Consider the following 17,968-nt stretch of genomic DNA (forward strand, 5'->3'; position numbering starts at 1 on the left):
TAATTCTTAGAAAAGGGAATCACACAGAAAAGTGCTTATGATGAGAATGGTATTATGAACGTTACATATTGGTTATGTATTTAGATGCAGTTTTATATAGATATTCTGCCTCAAATGTAAAATGGTAAATCAAACTATCTACACTGCTTCTTATGTGCTATTGGGTTTTGAGGGACCCAACTTATTATTTTTGTGGTTAAAAGAACCAGAATATGCAAATGCCATTTTGCAGCACTTGTGGAAAAGACAAGCTAGCTTACATTTCAGCACCTTCGTCTATAAATTATTTTTTTCTGTGTTTATTCTTAAATGGCAACCTACTTGAGGATTGGGAATATTTGAATGTACAGTATGTAAAGTGCTGCGTAATTTTTTATTTTATTTGACAATATATAAATACCTGTAATAAAATAATAAATAAACCATGAATCCCATAATGAGTTACCCTTGGGAGTACATATATTTCTTTTTTTATAGTTAATATAGAAGATTGTGTACAACCAAATATGTGTAGTTTTAGTGATGGCACAATTAATTTGGTTTATAAGAGTAAAAAATTGAAACTTAATCTTAGGTTTTGCTTTAATGAGCTTCACGGTAGGAAGTACACACTGGGGTTGATTTACTAAAACTGGAGATTGCAAAATCTGTTGCAGCTCTGCACAGAAACCAATCAGCTTCCAGGTTTTATTGCCAAAGCTTAATTGAACAAGCTGAAGTTAGAAGTTGTCTGGCTACCATGCACAGCTGCACCAGATTTTGCACTTTCCAGTTTTAGTAAACCAATCCCACTGGATTCTTCTCTTGGACATCAACCTGTGCAAAAGCTCCTAATCCATATTAGGAAAAGCAAAGTCCCAAACTTAAGTCTAATGGCATCACAATCAATCACGTTATGGCTTTGCATGTCTATAACCCACCAGTACATACATTTCTAAAATCTATATTTGTATACTTTGGCACTAATTGGGATACAAAGTATTATACAGAACTCAGCCCAGGCCTGCCATTAAGAGTGAATTTGTGCTACAATAAATTTAAACAACATGGTATATATATATATATATATATATATATATATATATATATATATATATATATATATATAGAGAGAGAGAGAGAGAGAGAGAGAGAGAGAGAGAGAGAGAGAGAGAGAGAGAGAAGAAGAGAGAGAGATTGCTTACAATTACGTTCTTAGTTTAACTAATATTGGTTTGATTCTGTTCTAATTTTTAAGAAAAACAACAGTTTTCATAGATAGATATTAAAGTGGTTTTAGAGTCTTAATAGACACACGGAGCTGCAGCTCAGCTTGGGTGCCTCCATAGCAAGCTGCTTGCTGTGGGGACACTATACAGGAGCGAGGGGTCAGGAACACAGAGGAGGATCTGGACCGCTCTATCCAAATCCACTGCAATAGAGCAGGTAAGTATAACGTGTTTGTTATTTTTATAGGAAAAAAAATAGACTTTACAGTTACTTTTAAAACCATTAATGCATCAGGTTATAGCTATGTATCAATCTCTGGCAGCAATTGCTTTATATTTTTTAGTTTGCACAGCTCAAATATTTATCACAGAGTTGTTTCCATCTTCCTTTTCATCAACATGATAACTCCTGGGTGTATTGCATAAGGTTGCAGTTATATCTAAAGGCCACATGAGGGCAGACTTGTCATCTGAAGATTTTATTTCGTTACAGAAATATATCTGCTCAAATTAGCCCTGCACTCTCCTCCCCCTGGCTCAGTGATTCACCCTCCCATCTCTCCTCTCACACACAAAGGACTGCTTCGTTCGGGATCCTAAGGATGTTTTTTCTACAGATGTATTATTTTTGCTATACAACACATATGAATTTATAAGCAGGCATTGTGGATTATAAAGGATCTATGATACAGGAAATATCAAGGACACATTGTAAGATATGGACATCAGAGACTGCTGTCTGTGTTGGAAATGGCAAGTAGCTTTCTCCCTTCTCCTTTGTAGCTGGGGCTGGGTCTCTGGGCAGCTTCGTTATTCTATTGTGGAGGAGTCTGATCCAGGGACATGGGTAGGAAATGTAGCTCAGGATCTGGGCATAAAACGTGCAGAGATTGCTCAGCGCAGATTACATTTATCATCTGAGAAATACCAAAAATATTTTACTGTAAATAAGCAAAATGGAGATTTGATTGTTAATGGCAGGATTGATAGAGAGGTCCTGTGTGGATCCAGTGTGAGCTGTGTGCTGAATTTAGAGGTGGTTGCTGAAAACCCTTCAGAGCTTTTTAGTATAGACATAGAGATTCAGGATATTAATGATAATTCTCCTACATTTGTATTTAATAATCGGATTATAGAAGTTACAGAGTTCTGGACAAGCCCTGGTGCTAAGTTTTCCTTAGAGATTGCAAAGGATTTGGATGTTGGTGTTAATGGTGTTAGTCAGTACATATTGAACACAAATTATTATTTCTCATTGTCTGTAAAGAATCGTAAGGATGGCACTCTCATCCCTCAGCTGATATTAGAAAAGGTGTTAGATAGGGAGGAGAAACAAGAACACAATCTTATTCTCACTGCTATAGATGGAGGAGAACCAGCTAGGTCAGGATCCTGTCTTATCACAATAACAGTGTTAGATATTAATGATAATCCACCAGTCTTTGATCAGACAGTGTATAAACTTAATCTGAAAGAAAATATCCCTCTCTATACAGTTATATTAACTTTAAATGCTTCAGATCTTGATGAGGGAGCCAATGGTGAAATTTTATATTATACTGATGAACACACATCTGAATCTGCACGAGAAAAATTCTCTTTAAATGAACAGAATGGTCAGATTTGTATTATTGGATCTGTTGATTTTGAAGAAGCAAATTTTTATGAAATTTCCATCAAAGCAGTAGACAAAGGACTTCCAAAACTGGAAGGTGACTGTGTGGTTCATATAGAAGTAGAAGATGTAAATGACAATTATCCAGAGATTTCTTTTGCTTCTATGGCACATGAGATTCCAGAAAATGCTCCTGTGGGAACTTCTGTGGGATTTATTAATGTAGTAGACAAGGATTCTGGGAAAAATGGAGATATACAATTGGAATTATTCCCCAATATTCCATTTAGAATTGGAACTATCAAAAATCAGTATTCACTGGTCACTGATGGGATTTTTGATAGAGAAAACAATTCCCAATACACTATAGTACTGACCGCTTCTGATTTAGGATCTCCTGCTCTGTCCAGTAAAATGACTGTTATTCTCAGGGTTTCTGATGTTAATGATAATGCACCAGCATTTACACAATCTACCTATAATGCTTTTATTAAGGAAAACAGTGACCCAGGAACTCTTCTATGTACAGTGTCTGCTACTGATGCAGACGAGGGGGTTAACTCTGATCTGCTGTACTCTATAGTCGAAACCCAGATAGATGGATTGTCTGTATCTTCTTTTGTTTATATAAATTCTAATAACGGTGATATATATGCTCAGCGTTCTTTTGACTATGAGCACATTCAGACTCTACAAATCACCATAAAAGTAGAGGATTCTGGATCGCCAAAGTTATTTTCTATGGTCCCTGTCTTTATATTCATATTGGATACCAATGACAACTCTCCCACCCTGCTGTATCCGGAGCACTCTGAGGATCTCATTGTCCAAGAGAGGATTCCGAAATCTACAAGTGCTGGATATCTGGTGACAAAACTGACTGCAGTGGATTTGGACTCTGGTCGCAACGCCTGGTTGACCTTCAACCTTTTAGAACTTGGCAGTTCTCCACTGATCCAAGTGTCTAAATATACAGGAGAGGTCAGGACTGTCCAAGGATTTCAGGAGATAGAAAATACAGAGCAGCAATTTATCATTTATATCAGTGATCATGGGGATCCCCCATTATTTACTACTGTCACTGTACTTGTCAGTATAGCAGATGATGTTGTAGTAGAAAAGCCCAAATCTGGAGATTTCCTTAGAAATTCCAAACCGCCATCAGATATGACTTTATATTTAATTGTTTCTCTTGTTGCTATCAGTTTAGTTTCCTTTGTGACATTCATTATACTGCTAGTGAAATGTTTGAGAAAGGAAAGTTATGGTTTTAGTAGCTGCTGTTATCTAAGTGGATCTGAATCAAAATCATACATGGATCAGTATCAGCCGGCTCTTTTCCTGAACACAGATGGAGCCTTAAAATACATGGAGGTCAGGATGGTTCCTCCAGGTGGACAAGGACAAAGTTACCAAACTAGTGTGCCCCCAGCCCCACAACAGAGGGACTCAGCTTTTCTACAGTCTCTGGATTTTCCCCAGTTGCGTGAACTAGTTCAAGACAATGATAGCAGATCAGATACGAACTGTCTGAATGATCTCGGCAAGGTGAGTTATTTTTTAAACTTATAGCATGTTTCCTGCTCATTTCCCTTTTCTGAGATCCACATTCTCAGGATACAATATATTATTTTTACTGATAGATCTTTCCTTATTTATCCAACATACTTATGGTAAAATTCATGTTTCCTTTTTTTATAGTTGCTCTTATTTAATGTATCTTATTTATTTGGATCCCCAGTTCCTCTATAACATGTTCATCTTCTCTGGTTGTAATATCATTTTTCTTAGATACTTAACCTAAGTCCATGGTCTTGGGTCACTGGCAAGTAGCATAGTTTTCCCAGAAAGTGGCATTAGAATTCTGATATGTTCTTATCTGAATTTAGGTGTATAGAAACAATACCTAACAACATAAATAATAAAGAGTGTTGAGCTACTCAAATTCTAATTACATCTAACTGAACCACCTTTCTGTTTCTTCAAAACTCCTAATATAGGTAAACACACTACAGAGCTTTTTCTTCAAAGACTCATAACAAAAGTAAACACCATACAAAGATTAACCCCAAAGTGCTAATATAAAGTGTAAATGGTGCAAAATAACCAAATTAAGCAGTAATCTCAATTAACATGAATAAATAAAAGTTTCTAACAATTATGCATATAAAAAGTAAAATGTGCCATGATTTATAAAGTGCCACCAATAATAGTTCAAAATGTCAATATCAGTCCACAGTTGCTTTAAAGTCTTCAGAAATGCACAAAATAATGTCACAAATCTTAATTCCACAAATATCCACCTGCACTGACAAAGTACACAGTTAGGTAATCTAGACCAGGGGTCATCAACCCTGTCCTCAGGGCACACTAACAGGCCAGGTTTGCAAAATAACTGAAATACATCACAGGTGATATCATTTGCTGCTCATTGATTGCAGTATTGTAGTCTGCATTTCCCCACGGTAATACATAAAACCTGGCCTGTTAGTGGGCCCTGAGGACAGGATTGATGTCCACTGATCTAGACCATGCTTCTCCACTGACAGGTGTTGCACCACCCCACAGATTGCATGATCACTTCAGGGCATGACACATAAAATATATAGGTTAATAGCTCTTGATCCAATAAGGCTGGGATCTCCCCCACCCAGATCAGATGTCTAGTACTCAGAGGTGTAGTGTGAAGGTCCCTTTAAGAGTCTCCTTCTGCTGGTTTGGGGCCAAACTCAAGCAAAGGAATGATCGCTCATAGTGAAACAAGTATATTAAAATAATAAAAACCAAACAGAAGATACACTCCCATAAGATAAGAGTCAATATGACTCAGCTACAGTGTTAAGAATATATTTAGGATGTGTGTACATGCAATTTATGGTTTTTGACTGCGGACCGGAAGTGACGTCACCCGAAGCCTGATGGCCCCTAACCATTGGCAGTAAAAAAGAAATTCTTAAAGGGACCTGCACACCAAACCTCTGGGTACAAGATATCTTTTCTAGGTGGAAGAGATCCTAGCATTATTGAATCATGTGCAGTTGACCTATATATTTTATGTGGTCAAGCACCTGTCAGTGGAGCACAGAAAAGATTACCTAACTGTATGCTTTGTCAGCACAGGGGGAAATATGTGCAATTAATATTTGTGGCATTATTTTGTGCATCTCTAAAGATTGTGGACTGAGATTGACATTTTGGATTACTATTGTTGGAACTTTAAAATTCATGACACATTTTATGTTTATTTTATATGCAAAATTTGTAGCAATTTTTATTTTATTCATTTTATTTTATGTTATTGCATATTGGGGTTATGTTGTACTATTCACACTTCATATTATATTAGTACTTTTGGTTTGAGCTCTATAGTACGTTATCAGTCTTTAAAGAAATAGCTCTGCAGTGTGTTTACCTATGTTATACGTTTTGAAGGAACAGAAAGCTGGTTCAGTTAGATTTAATTCGATTTTGAGTAGCACAACACTATTTTGATGTGGGAACACATTTAGGTGTTTGGAGCAGCTCTTGTATTTTTTTTTATTTTTTTTATTTTTTGTATTATTGTGGTGATTTGTGGCAGCACTGGAGCTTTTTGTTTTCTTTTGCATAGAAAGAACGCCAAGTGGCATGTAGGAGAGGAACTGTGAAATATGGCAGTGCAAGTTCTAATACCGTATATACTCGAGTATAAGCCGAGATTTTCAGCCTCTTTTTTGAGGCTGAAAGTGCCCCCTCGGCTTATACTCGAGTCACCGCTGTCTGACTGCTCGATCAGCGTATCGAGCAGACAGACGGCGGACATTAAAATTCAAAAGCCGCGCCTCCTTCTCCGCCTCCGCCTGTGATAGGCGGAACACTGAATTTCCCAGCAGTCAGTGTTCCGCCTATCACGGACATCTGTTCATTCTCATACTACGGACGAGTATGAGAGGATGTCCGTGATAGGCGGAACACAGGCTGCTGGGAAATTGAGTGTTCCGCCTATCACAGGCGGAGGACGGAGGCGCAGCTTTTGAATCGTAGAATGGCCGCCGAGAAGAGCGGCGATCCATCGGCACGACACGGGACGGAGGAGGCACGGGGCGGAGGAGGCACGGGACAGAGGAGGCACGGGACACCGGAAGGCACGGGACAGAGGAGGCACGGGACAGAGGAGGCTCGGGACGACGGCGGCTCGGGACGGAGGCTTGGGACACAGGTAGGCTGGACACACACACAAGGCTGCACGGACACACACACACACACACACACACACACACACACACAGGGATGGATGGATGGATGGATGGATACACACACACACACACACACACAGGGATGGATGGATGGATGAATACACACACACACACACACACACACACACACACACACACACACACACACACACAGGGATGGATGGATACACACACAGGGATGGATGGACGGACACACAGGGATGGATGGATGGATGGATGGATGGACACACACACAGGGATGGATGGACGGACACACACACAGGGATGGACGGACACACAGGGATGGACAGCCATGTCTCACCCTCGGCTTATACACGAGTCAATAAGTTTTCCAGTTTTTTGGGGGTAAATTGGGGGCCTCGGCTTATATTCGGGTCGGCCTATACTCGAGTATATACGGTATGTGGCAAGATGATTGTCAGGTGGCGTAGTATCATTTTATGTTTTATATAGATATAGATATATAGATAAACACATACACATACATATATGCTGAGTTATTATTATTATTTACTACAGGATATATTAATTGTGTCACTTTCAATTTCACTTAAATTATCCAGTCATATGCAGGTGAAGTTAGATAACATGCAAATATAGATAAAACCTTCTTTATTCAGCCAGGAAGGTACAGTATATACTGTACTACAAAGATGTACTTAATGTGTTTTTTTTTGTCAGGAATACATTTAAAACCGGCAGAAATTGCCCTTACAAATTAAAATATTAGCTCCTGAACATTTGTACAACTAATTACTTTGTTCTTTCTCTTCTCTCTTTCTCTAATTTCTCAGTGGGTTCAGTATGTACAACATAAATGTACTCCTGTCATATTGTACACATACATTTTACAACGCATACATTTTTGTTTTTGTTTTTTTCTTGCCAATGTCACCAATGCAGAAAAGCCTCATAATTGTAATTGTATGTATCTCCACAAATGATTTAAGGAATGCTAACCTAGCATGCCTGTTATAGAAGGAACAGTCTGGATTTTAAAAAGTTCTGCTTCAGCCAAAACTTGTCTTTTGAGCTTTGAGCTGAGTAGGAAGAACTGTCAGGATTTTTAGCTATGTTTTTATCCATGTGGACAAGAAAGATGCTCAAACACCTACCCAATTCCCATAATATTTTTTTTCTCTGTTCCTTATTTGCCTGTCAACAAATAAGGGAATATTTCTTCATTGGTAAACAGATGGAAATAAAAATCTGATGAGGTTCATATTAAAATCCACAGCTTAAAAAAAAAATCCTAGGAATTGGGCCTTAAAGAAATTCATTTTTATAGATGTCCACAAGGGGGTGCCAATTAAATGTAGTCTTATTAACATTTATGTTCCATTCACACCTGAGCATAATGATTTACTGGTGCTTTTTTACGTGTTTTTGCAGCTTTTTACAAGCATTGTTAAAGGATTTTAGTGTATTACAAGCGTTTTACAGCTTCAGGCTTTTTTATATAGCCAATAGAAAGCACTAGGGGGAAGAGAGGGAGAGAAAATTAGGGGGAACAAGCTATTATTTGAGCAGAAAATGCTCACAAAACACTCAAGTCATGTATATCTATCTGCCAAAAAGAAGCTAATGTACTTTTTTTGAGCGACAGGCATTTTGCTTCAGGCAACAGAATGCTTGCTTGTGAACAGGGGCAATTGAAATTAATGGGATTTAACTTGTTGAGCATTTTAGAGCTACAAGCTTCAATCAGGAAATCGCTCAGGTGTGAACTGGGCTTTAATGCAGCAGCCAAATGGAAATTCACATAAATCCACAGAAAAGCACTTGCCAGTATAGTAATAGCTGTTACAGGGATCATTCGCCCAAGAGAGACAGGTCAGCAACAGCATTCAGTGTGGATGGAGACACCATGTAGCTGCTTGTTAGCTGAGACAGAAAAGTAATCCGGAACCACCGTGGAGCGCAGAACTGCTGTTACTCCGGGAAATGCCCTGTAACCAGGGTAACATGTTTTGGAGCCCCAATAGGCTCCTTTGTCAAACCAGATCTTATTCCAGAGGGCTTCCTGCCTTGACTAACAAGCGGCTTTATGGCTTCTCCATCCATTCTGAATTGCTGACATGCCTGTCTTGGGTAAAAAATCTGTGTAACAGCTATTACTATAGTGAAAAGTGCTTTTATGTAGCTTTATGTGAGTTTACATGGCTGCTGCATTAAAAAAATATTATTAATACTGCACTTAGTTGGTGCCCTCTTGTGTATTTCTGTTTTATTCCAGAGATTGATTACTGTCTTTTGGTAGAGCTCCTACATGTGTGCCTTTTTTTAGCCCAACTTATGGACTTTTGTTCATTATTATGGACTTGAAATTGTTTCTAACGCAGAAGTCTTTTTACCTTAATGTATTATATGTGGTAAGGTAAAAAAATCTGTTGGGTGCAGCTCCCCCCTAGCCCCCTCTTACCTGAGCCCCATCTCAATCCAGTGCTGTGCATGAGAGCAGCAGGTCTCTCTCTCCTCATTGGCTGACACAGCAGCGGCAATGAGGAGAGAGCCAATGAGGAGAGAGCGGCAGAAGACTCAAAAAGAAGGGGATCAGGGCTATTCTGTGCAAAAAAATTACACAGAGAAGATACGTATAACATTATTGTTATTTAGGAAAAAAAAACTGCAAACTTTTAGAATCACTTTAAGCCTTATTATGGCATGGCTTAACCGCTTACCGACCAGCCGCTGTCATTATACTGCGGCAGGTCGGCACGTTCCTGAGAGCCGTCATAGCTATACGTCAGCACCTTTAAGTGGGATAGCAGGTGCACTGTGGGGTCGCCAATGCTTGTGGCTGACGGTCGCAATGACTGCCAGCCACGAGTGATCGTGGGCACGAGAGGCAGAACAGGAAGGTGTGTAGGAAGGTGTGTGTGTAAACACACAAATCCCTTTTCTGTTCTGTGAGGAGAGACAGATCGTGAGTTCCTGATAGCTAGGAACCACAATATGTCCTGACCTCTAGTCAGTCCCCCCCCTACAGTTAGAACACACAGTCAGGGAACACAGTTAACCCCTTGATCGTGTTAACAGCTTCCCTGCCAGTGACATTTATACAGTGCATTTTTATAGTACTGATCGCTGTATAATTGTCAATCGTCCCAAAAATGTGTCAAAAGTGTCCGATGTGTTCACCATAATGTCGCAGTCATGATAAAAATCGCAGATCACCGCCATTACTAGTAAAAAAATCCCTATTTTCTAGAAACTATAACTTTTGCGCAAACCAATCAATATACACTTATTGTGATTTTTATTACCAAAAATATGTAGAAGAATACATATCGGCCTAAACTGAGGAAGAAAAAAAATGGGAATATTTATTATAGCAAAAAGTACAAAATATTGTGTTTTTTCAAAATTGTCGCTCTTTTTTTTATAGCGCAAAAAATAAAAACTACAGTGATGATCAAATATCACCAAAAGCAAGCTCTATTTATGAGGACAAAATGGACATAAATTTTGTTTTGGGTATAGTGTTGCACGACCGCGCAATTGTCAGTAAATACGACACAGTTGTGTGTGTTTTTATAACCCACATTTGTGTTTTCTACCTGTTAGGTCTGATTCACACCTATGCATTTTAAGTGCTTTTTGCATTTTGCAGATTTTCACCACAGTCCATTTAACATGGTTTTCTATGGACCACATTCTGTAGTGCAAATCTGCAAATTGCAAAAAGCACAAAAAATACATAGGTGTGAATGGACCTTAATGTGATAATCAGGCAGCCAACTATGGTCTTTCCACAGTGCAAGATCATCCACAAAGTAACCTAGGCAGGAGCCTAAGGCCCAGTAATTTCCAAGCTGGCCAAATAATATCCTAATTCTCCAGCAGCAAGCAAAAAATAAAAAATAAAGATGAAGGGATGGGGCAACCTTGCATAGGAGATCCATTCTCCTTCAATCCATCTCTGATTCTCTGCTCTTATGTATACACGTTTTTCATCCTTTTTAGTAGTGCTATATAGTTGTTATAGTTTCCTGGAAGCCTGCCTGTTTACCATATTTGAAAACAGTAGATCAATAATCAGTAATCTATGTATTTATCTCTTAATCCCAGCTGTTGTGGTATAAAGAATGCAAATATGACAAAAATGTTGAAGATTACACAGTGCTAACTTTGTCCTTCCACTTTACACAAATCCCCCTAAAAGTGTACATCCACTCATAACTTATGAACACTCATAGTGCATAAAATAATAATACATGTAAAGTCCACTAAAAGCACAGTGCACATTCATCCTCTTATCTGTATATTCTTATATTCCTTAGGTGAGGTAAAAGCTTCACACATATTGTTCCTACAAGAACTGTGTAGTAGGCCATTTCCCTAATTTGTTAGAGATTTTCTCTCGCTTCCTGTGAGTTATATTCTGGCACTCAATCCCCTCACCAAAAATGAAGAATATGAAAATAGCGCTACTAATGCTCTAGGTATAATGTCTCTGCTCTCTTGCTCTGTCCACACCCATTTTCCTAAATCTTTTTTTCTGTAATCAGTTAGATTCAGATGGCCATCTCCTATTTGCCAACCCACATCCCAATTGAGTATTGTCACCAAATTTTAAGAAAGTCCCATTTTGGATGAAAAGCACAGCGACATGAGTGCATTGAGGACTTTTGCGGTATAGAATGCTCCTAGCAATGTCATTTTCTGTTTGTGTGATTGGTTTCCTACTTTTCCGATATGATTGTATTAAGGTGCAAGTCAAATTTTAAGTATCTTCGGAAAAAGGAGTTTCATTTGGGTGAGCTTCTACCAAAGGCCTGTAGATTTATAAAGGGTTGTGAATTCTATTTTTTTTTTTTTTAAAGAACATTGGAATTGCTCCAATGATTATAAAAAAGGTAGACCCTCTTATTCAGGAACCAGTTAAGAAAAGGACATGGTGAAAAAAAACACAAAAAAAGAGAGAAAAAAAGATGAATCTGCAACAAAGGTTGCTAAAATGCTTACAATGTAATACAATATACTCAACATAACTGTTGTTGTACTTAAAAAAATCAAAACAATGTGTATACAGTAGGTGTTGCCCTAATTTTTTCCTTTTTCCCCTCTAGCCTTCACTATAAAAAGAATTTATTAACTAAAATGTTCACTTTTATTTTGACTAGTAGCCAGATATAATTTAATTAATTTAAATAATAAAAATACCAATAATAATATTTTTTTATATTTTTATTATCATTATTAATATATAGGATTTATATAAGTGCACACAACAATTCTGAAAAAAAATTTTATGGCTCCGATTTGAAAAGAAGAAAATATTGCATTTTTTGTAGCCTTCTGGAAAATATCTCTACTTAAATAATTTTGCTAGGGATGAAATTAGAAGCAATGACCACAAGAGGGCAGGCTTAACATCCATATGTTAACAGCAGTTACAGAATCTTCCACATCTAGTGTTGAATCTCTCCTCCCCCTGGCTCAGTGATTCTCCCTCCCATCTTTTCCCTCAAACACAAAGAACAGCTTCTGCTGCTGCTGTTCTCATAATAGAATTGCATGGATGTTTTGTTCATGGATATATTATTATTTAGAACTGGAAAGACGAATCTATAAACTAAAGGCGTTTTGGAATAAATTGGATCTAGGATACTGCAAATATCAAGGATATATTTTAAGATATGGACATCAGAGACTGCTATCTGTGTTGGAAATGGCAAGTAGCTTTCTCCCTTCTCCTTTGTAGCTGGGGCTGGGTCTCTGGGCAGCTTCGTTATTCTATTGTGGAGGAGTCTGATCCAGGGACATGGGTAGGAAATGTAGCTCAGGATCTGGGCATAAAACGTGCAGAGATTGCTCAGCGCAGATTACATTTATCATCTGAGAAATACCAAAAATATTTTACTGTAAATAAGGAAAATGGAGGCTTGACTATTAATGACAGGATTGATAGAGAGATCCTGTGTGGATCCAGTGTGAGCTGTGTGTTGCGTTTAGAGGTGGTTGCCGAAAATCCTCTAGAGCTCTTTAATCTAGACATAGAGATTCAAGATATCAATGATAATTCACCTACGTTTTTGATGAATGAACATATTATTGAAATTACAGAATTAGTAACCAGCCCTGGTGCTAGGTTTGCTTTGGAAATCGCAGAGGATTTAGATGTAGGTATCAATGGTGTAAGTCAGTATACCTTAAGTAAAAATCCATTTTTTTCATTATCTGTAAAAAATCATAAGGATGGCACTCTCATCCCTCAGCTGATATTAGAGAAGATGTTAGATAGGGAGGAAAAACAAGAACACAATCTTATTCTCACTGCTATAGATGGTGGAGAGCCAGCTAGATCAGGATCCTGTCATATAATAATACAAGTATTAGATATTAATGATAATCCACCAGTTTTTGATCAATCAATATATAAAATCAGACTGAGGGAAAATCTGTCTATAAACACAGTGATACTAAAATTAAATGCAACAGATCTAGATGACGGTGCAAATGGAGAAATTGAATATTTCTTTGACAGTCACACATATAAATCTGCTAAAAAAATATTTGTTTTGAATGGTCTGAATGGAGAAATTTACATTAATGGGACAGTGGATTATGAAGACATTATTTTTCATGAATTATCTATAAAAGCAATAGACAAAGGACTTCCTAAACTGGAAGGTGACTGTCTGGTTCAAATAGAAGTAGAAGATTTAAATGACAATTATCCCGAGATTTCTTTTACTTCTATAGCAAATGAGATACCTGAAAATTTACCCCTGGGAACTTCTGTGGGATCTATTAATGTGGGAGACAAGGATTCTGGGAAAAATGGAGAGATTCATTTAGAATTATCTCCCAATATTCCATTTAAAATCAGAACTATTAAGAACCGTTACTCACTGGTCACTGATGGGATTTTGGATAGAGAAAAAATATCAGAATATACTATAGAGCTGATAGCGACTGATTTAGGGTCTCCAGCTCTGTCCAGTAAAACAAAGGTTATTCTCATGGTTTCTGATGTTAATGATAATGCACCAATATTTTTACAGTCTGCTTACAATGCTTTTATAAATGAAAACGGTGACCCAGGAACTCTTCTATGTACAGTGTCTGCTACTGATGCAGATGACGGGGTTAACTCTGATCTGGTTTACTCTATAGTGGAGACCCAGATAGATGGATCCTCTGTATCCTCTTTTGTTTACATAAATTCTAAAAGTGGTGATTTATATGCCCAACGTTCCTTTGACTATGAACACATTCAGACTCTACAAATCACCATAAAAGTAGAGGATTCTGGATCGCCAAAGTTATTTTCTACGGTCCCTGTCTTTATATTCATATTGGATACAAATGACAACTCACCCACCCTGCTGTATCCGGAACACTCTGAGGATCTCATTGTCCAAGAGAGCATCCCAAAATCTACAAGTGCTGGATATCTGGTGACAAAACTGACTGCAGTGGATCTGGACTCTGGTCACAATGCCTGGTTGGCCTTTAACCTAATAGACTCAGACAGTTTATCGCTGTTTCAAGTTTCTAAACATACCGGAGAAGTCAGGACTGTGCAAGAATATCAGGCAATAGAAAACAGAGAGCAGCAAATTGTCATCTCTATAAATGATCATGGGGACCCTCCATTATCTACAACTGTCACAGTTCTTGTCAGTATAGCAGATAATGTTGTAATGGAAAGACCCAAATCTGGGGATTTTCTCACAAACGCCAAACCACCATCAGATATGACTTTATATTTAATTGTTTCTCTTGTAGCTATCAGTTTAGTTTCCCTTGTAACATTCATTATATTGTTAGTGAAATGTTTAAGGAAGGAAAGTTATGGTTATAGCAGTAGCTGCTGTTATGTTAGTGGATCTGAAACCAAACCATACATGGATCAGTATCAGCCGGCTCTTTTCCTAAACACTGATGGAACCCTAAAATACATGGAGGTCAGGATGGTTCCTCCAGGGGGACAAGGACAATGTTACCAAACGAATGTGCCCCCAGCCCCACAACAGCGTGATTCCACTTTTTTTCAGGATTTTTCTCAGTTACGGGAACTAGTTAAAGACAATGATAGTACATCAGATAAAAGCTGTCTGAAGGATCCAACCAAGGTGAGTTATAATTTAAATCTAAAATGATTCAACTGTCAATTATTTATGTGTAATATGGCAGAATTTATGTTTTCATAATTTTTTTTTTCATGGGGGAATAAGAGGTGGATCTCTTTTAGTCAACTACTGCTTGAACATATGAAAGTTAAAATGCATCTTCAACATTTTTACGTGTTTCAATAGATTTAAAGCAAACCTGTTGTAACTTACATCTTTAAAGAAAAAATGTAAAGAGGCTATGAGTAATGATTTCAGTAAATGCCATTTAAAACAAGCCTTCATTGACCTGTGTAGCTGCAGCCCCTTTGGAGCAAATTATCCTCAAAGGTTGCAGCGAAAGCTTCTCCGCTTTTACTTCCCCTTTGTAGCTCAGCTTCCCTGATCTCCATCCTAGCAGTGGTCTGTCAGCCCACCAGCCTTCTATTTTCTATTGTAAACAAAGTGGATATGTCTTAGCCCTCTCTTCTTTTGGACGTGTCAAATTACTCTCTGTGCTGGCCCAGCTCCTCCACCACACTTCCTATAAAAAAAGGTTTTGTACCTGCCATGGAAAGAATGAGTGTATTGAGTGTCACTTAAGTGAGGTAAAGAGACATTCAATAAGGTAATGTGCATTAGCAGTCTCAGGGCTTTCAGATGTATATATAAGGGAGACTTTTACAGGTAATTAACAGGCATACAATACATTAAATGTATATATATATATTCTCATGGGAATATTTTTGATTAAATGAATGGCTACAAGGTCTCTTTAAGTTGAAGTTCAGAAAAAATTGTGATGTTAAGACATCCATTAAATCATTCCACATGTTTCCTAGCTTAATCCTACAGGTAAATTCAAGCACAAGAAGGCAGGAAAAAAAAGAAAGAGAAGTGCCAAGCCACTTCAGTAATGTTTTAACAAAAAGTAGCAAAATTATAAAACCAATAAAAATGCACTCACATGGTACTCAATAAGTGAAAGCATGTCAGGTGGAGCAGTGGGATGAGCTGTGGGACCCTTAGATGTCAGCAGTGAGCACCGTATGGTGCTGGCCTGGAGATGTCTGCAGCGAGGGCCTTGTGTCAGCAGTAGCTGAAGCCTCGAGGAGACTTGGGAAAACACCTGCAGGGTCTCTCAACGAGGAGATGTTTCCAGGGCTGTCAAACCTGGAGACTGCCTACCACTGTGTTTGGCCAATCGTTTTTAAGGCACGGCCACACCACCTGGTTGTCAAACGCTGACCTCGGGCTTATGTAAGGTATACAGTTACTCGACCTGTGGTGCAAGACCTAGACATGTCTTTAGGTGGATTAACCCATGCTGTATAGCCTGTGAGGTCAAAACATAAAAAAAGCATAAAAAATTCAAGCACAATCCTCCAGGTTGTCATGGTACTATGCCATCAGACAGGTGACTAATGGAAAAAACAGCTGCTGTAGTACTACTTACTCACAACAAAACACCCAATTTTATCAAGTTGTGCATTCATTTAAAACAATCCTTAAAGGATAAGTTCACCTTTTGTAACATTTTACATGTTACACCCATATTCAGGGTGTAACATGTAACTTATTACAGATGCACCTGCCCCTGCTCCCCTTGAACCCCTGGTCTGAGAGCTAACGGGGATCGTCTCTCTCCTGCTAGCAGTCACAATCTGTAAAAAACTGTGTTCTGTGAATCAGAAAAGGACAAGGTCTGACAGTGATTCACATGTAAACTGGGTGCAGTGCAATTAATTTGACTGCTGTGCTCTTCCTTTCTTTATGCATGTTCAGGTTTAGGCTGATAAAGCTGTGTAAATGTTGCCCATATGAATAATAAAGTTCATAGCGCAATAAAGGTGGGAGAAATCAAAACACATGAGGATAAGCAATCTGCAATAAAACTTAAGACAGTGATCCCTCTAAGTGAAATTAATGTAACTAACCAAAAACGAATGTAAAGTATGCAAGCATGGGTACAAAGTGCGCTAGTACAATAGAGTACCTAGATGTGCTGCATGTCACAAACAACTTTACATGCAGGATATTCTGGGACCACACTGCTCTTTCTTGTCATAGGAACATGCATTAAATCAATGTAAACTATCCCAACACAAGTAATGAGTTAATTTGTCTGATCTACAAAAAAAAACACAGTGATCACACTGAGAGGAATGTGTAAAACCTGCAGAGAATTCACACCAGTGAATATTTCTACCTACAATGAAAACATTTATCTGGGGCAATGGGTTCTCTGTGATGGCAGAATTGTATTACCCGTGTTATTACTAGGAATATTTTAGGATTTTATTTTGGGATGGGGTATCCAAATATTTTATAAATGTATATACATTTTATTTATTATAAATATGTACATATTTATAATAAATAAAATGTATATACTTTTATAAAATATTTGGAAATTGGATGCCCCATAATAGAACTCAGATTTTTTTTGAAAGTGCTGTCTTCTTTATTTTAACCTGGGGGTCTTGTATAATAGATTATAAGAGACTGATAGAAAGATAACATACTGTATATATTATAGTATCATGTACAAGTAGGTACATTCCAAAAAAAAATTAAATTAGTATACAACATGGTACTTAATGTGATTGTAGCCATATTGTCCTGAAAAATTGTATGTTAGTGCAAATAAAAAAAGGCCAGTATACAACATGGTAAAATTGTGTGTTTAATATTTTTGTGAGTTCATTTCTTTTGTTAAACTTCAGTATCAAGAAAGCATTTATCAATTCCAGCATCACCTGTCAGGAGTCAGAGTCAATTGTCGGGCATGAAATTACTTGCTAGGCATCATTGTCACTGATCAGTGTCATTGTTTTATATTTACATATC

General features: G+C 37.8%; 1 protein-coding gene across 12 annotated transcripts in view; it reads left to right on the plus strand.

The window, feature by feature from the left end:
* The window catches only part of LOC143964452 (protocadherin gamma-C5-like), a 568,154-nt gene that overhangs the window by 250,029 nt on the left and 300,157 nt on the right, over positions 1-17,968 (plus strand). The window lies entirely within an intron of this gene.

Source organism: Lithobates pipiens, unplaced genomic scaffold, assembly GCF_037356315.1.
Source record: "Lithobates pipiens isolate NorthernLeopardFrog02 unplaced genomic scaffold, aLitPip1_a1.2 Scaffold_8, whole genome shotgun sequence".
NCBI lineage: Eukaryota > Metazoa > Chordata > Amphibia > Anura > Ranidae > Lithobates > Lithobates pipiens.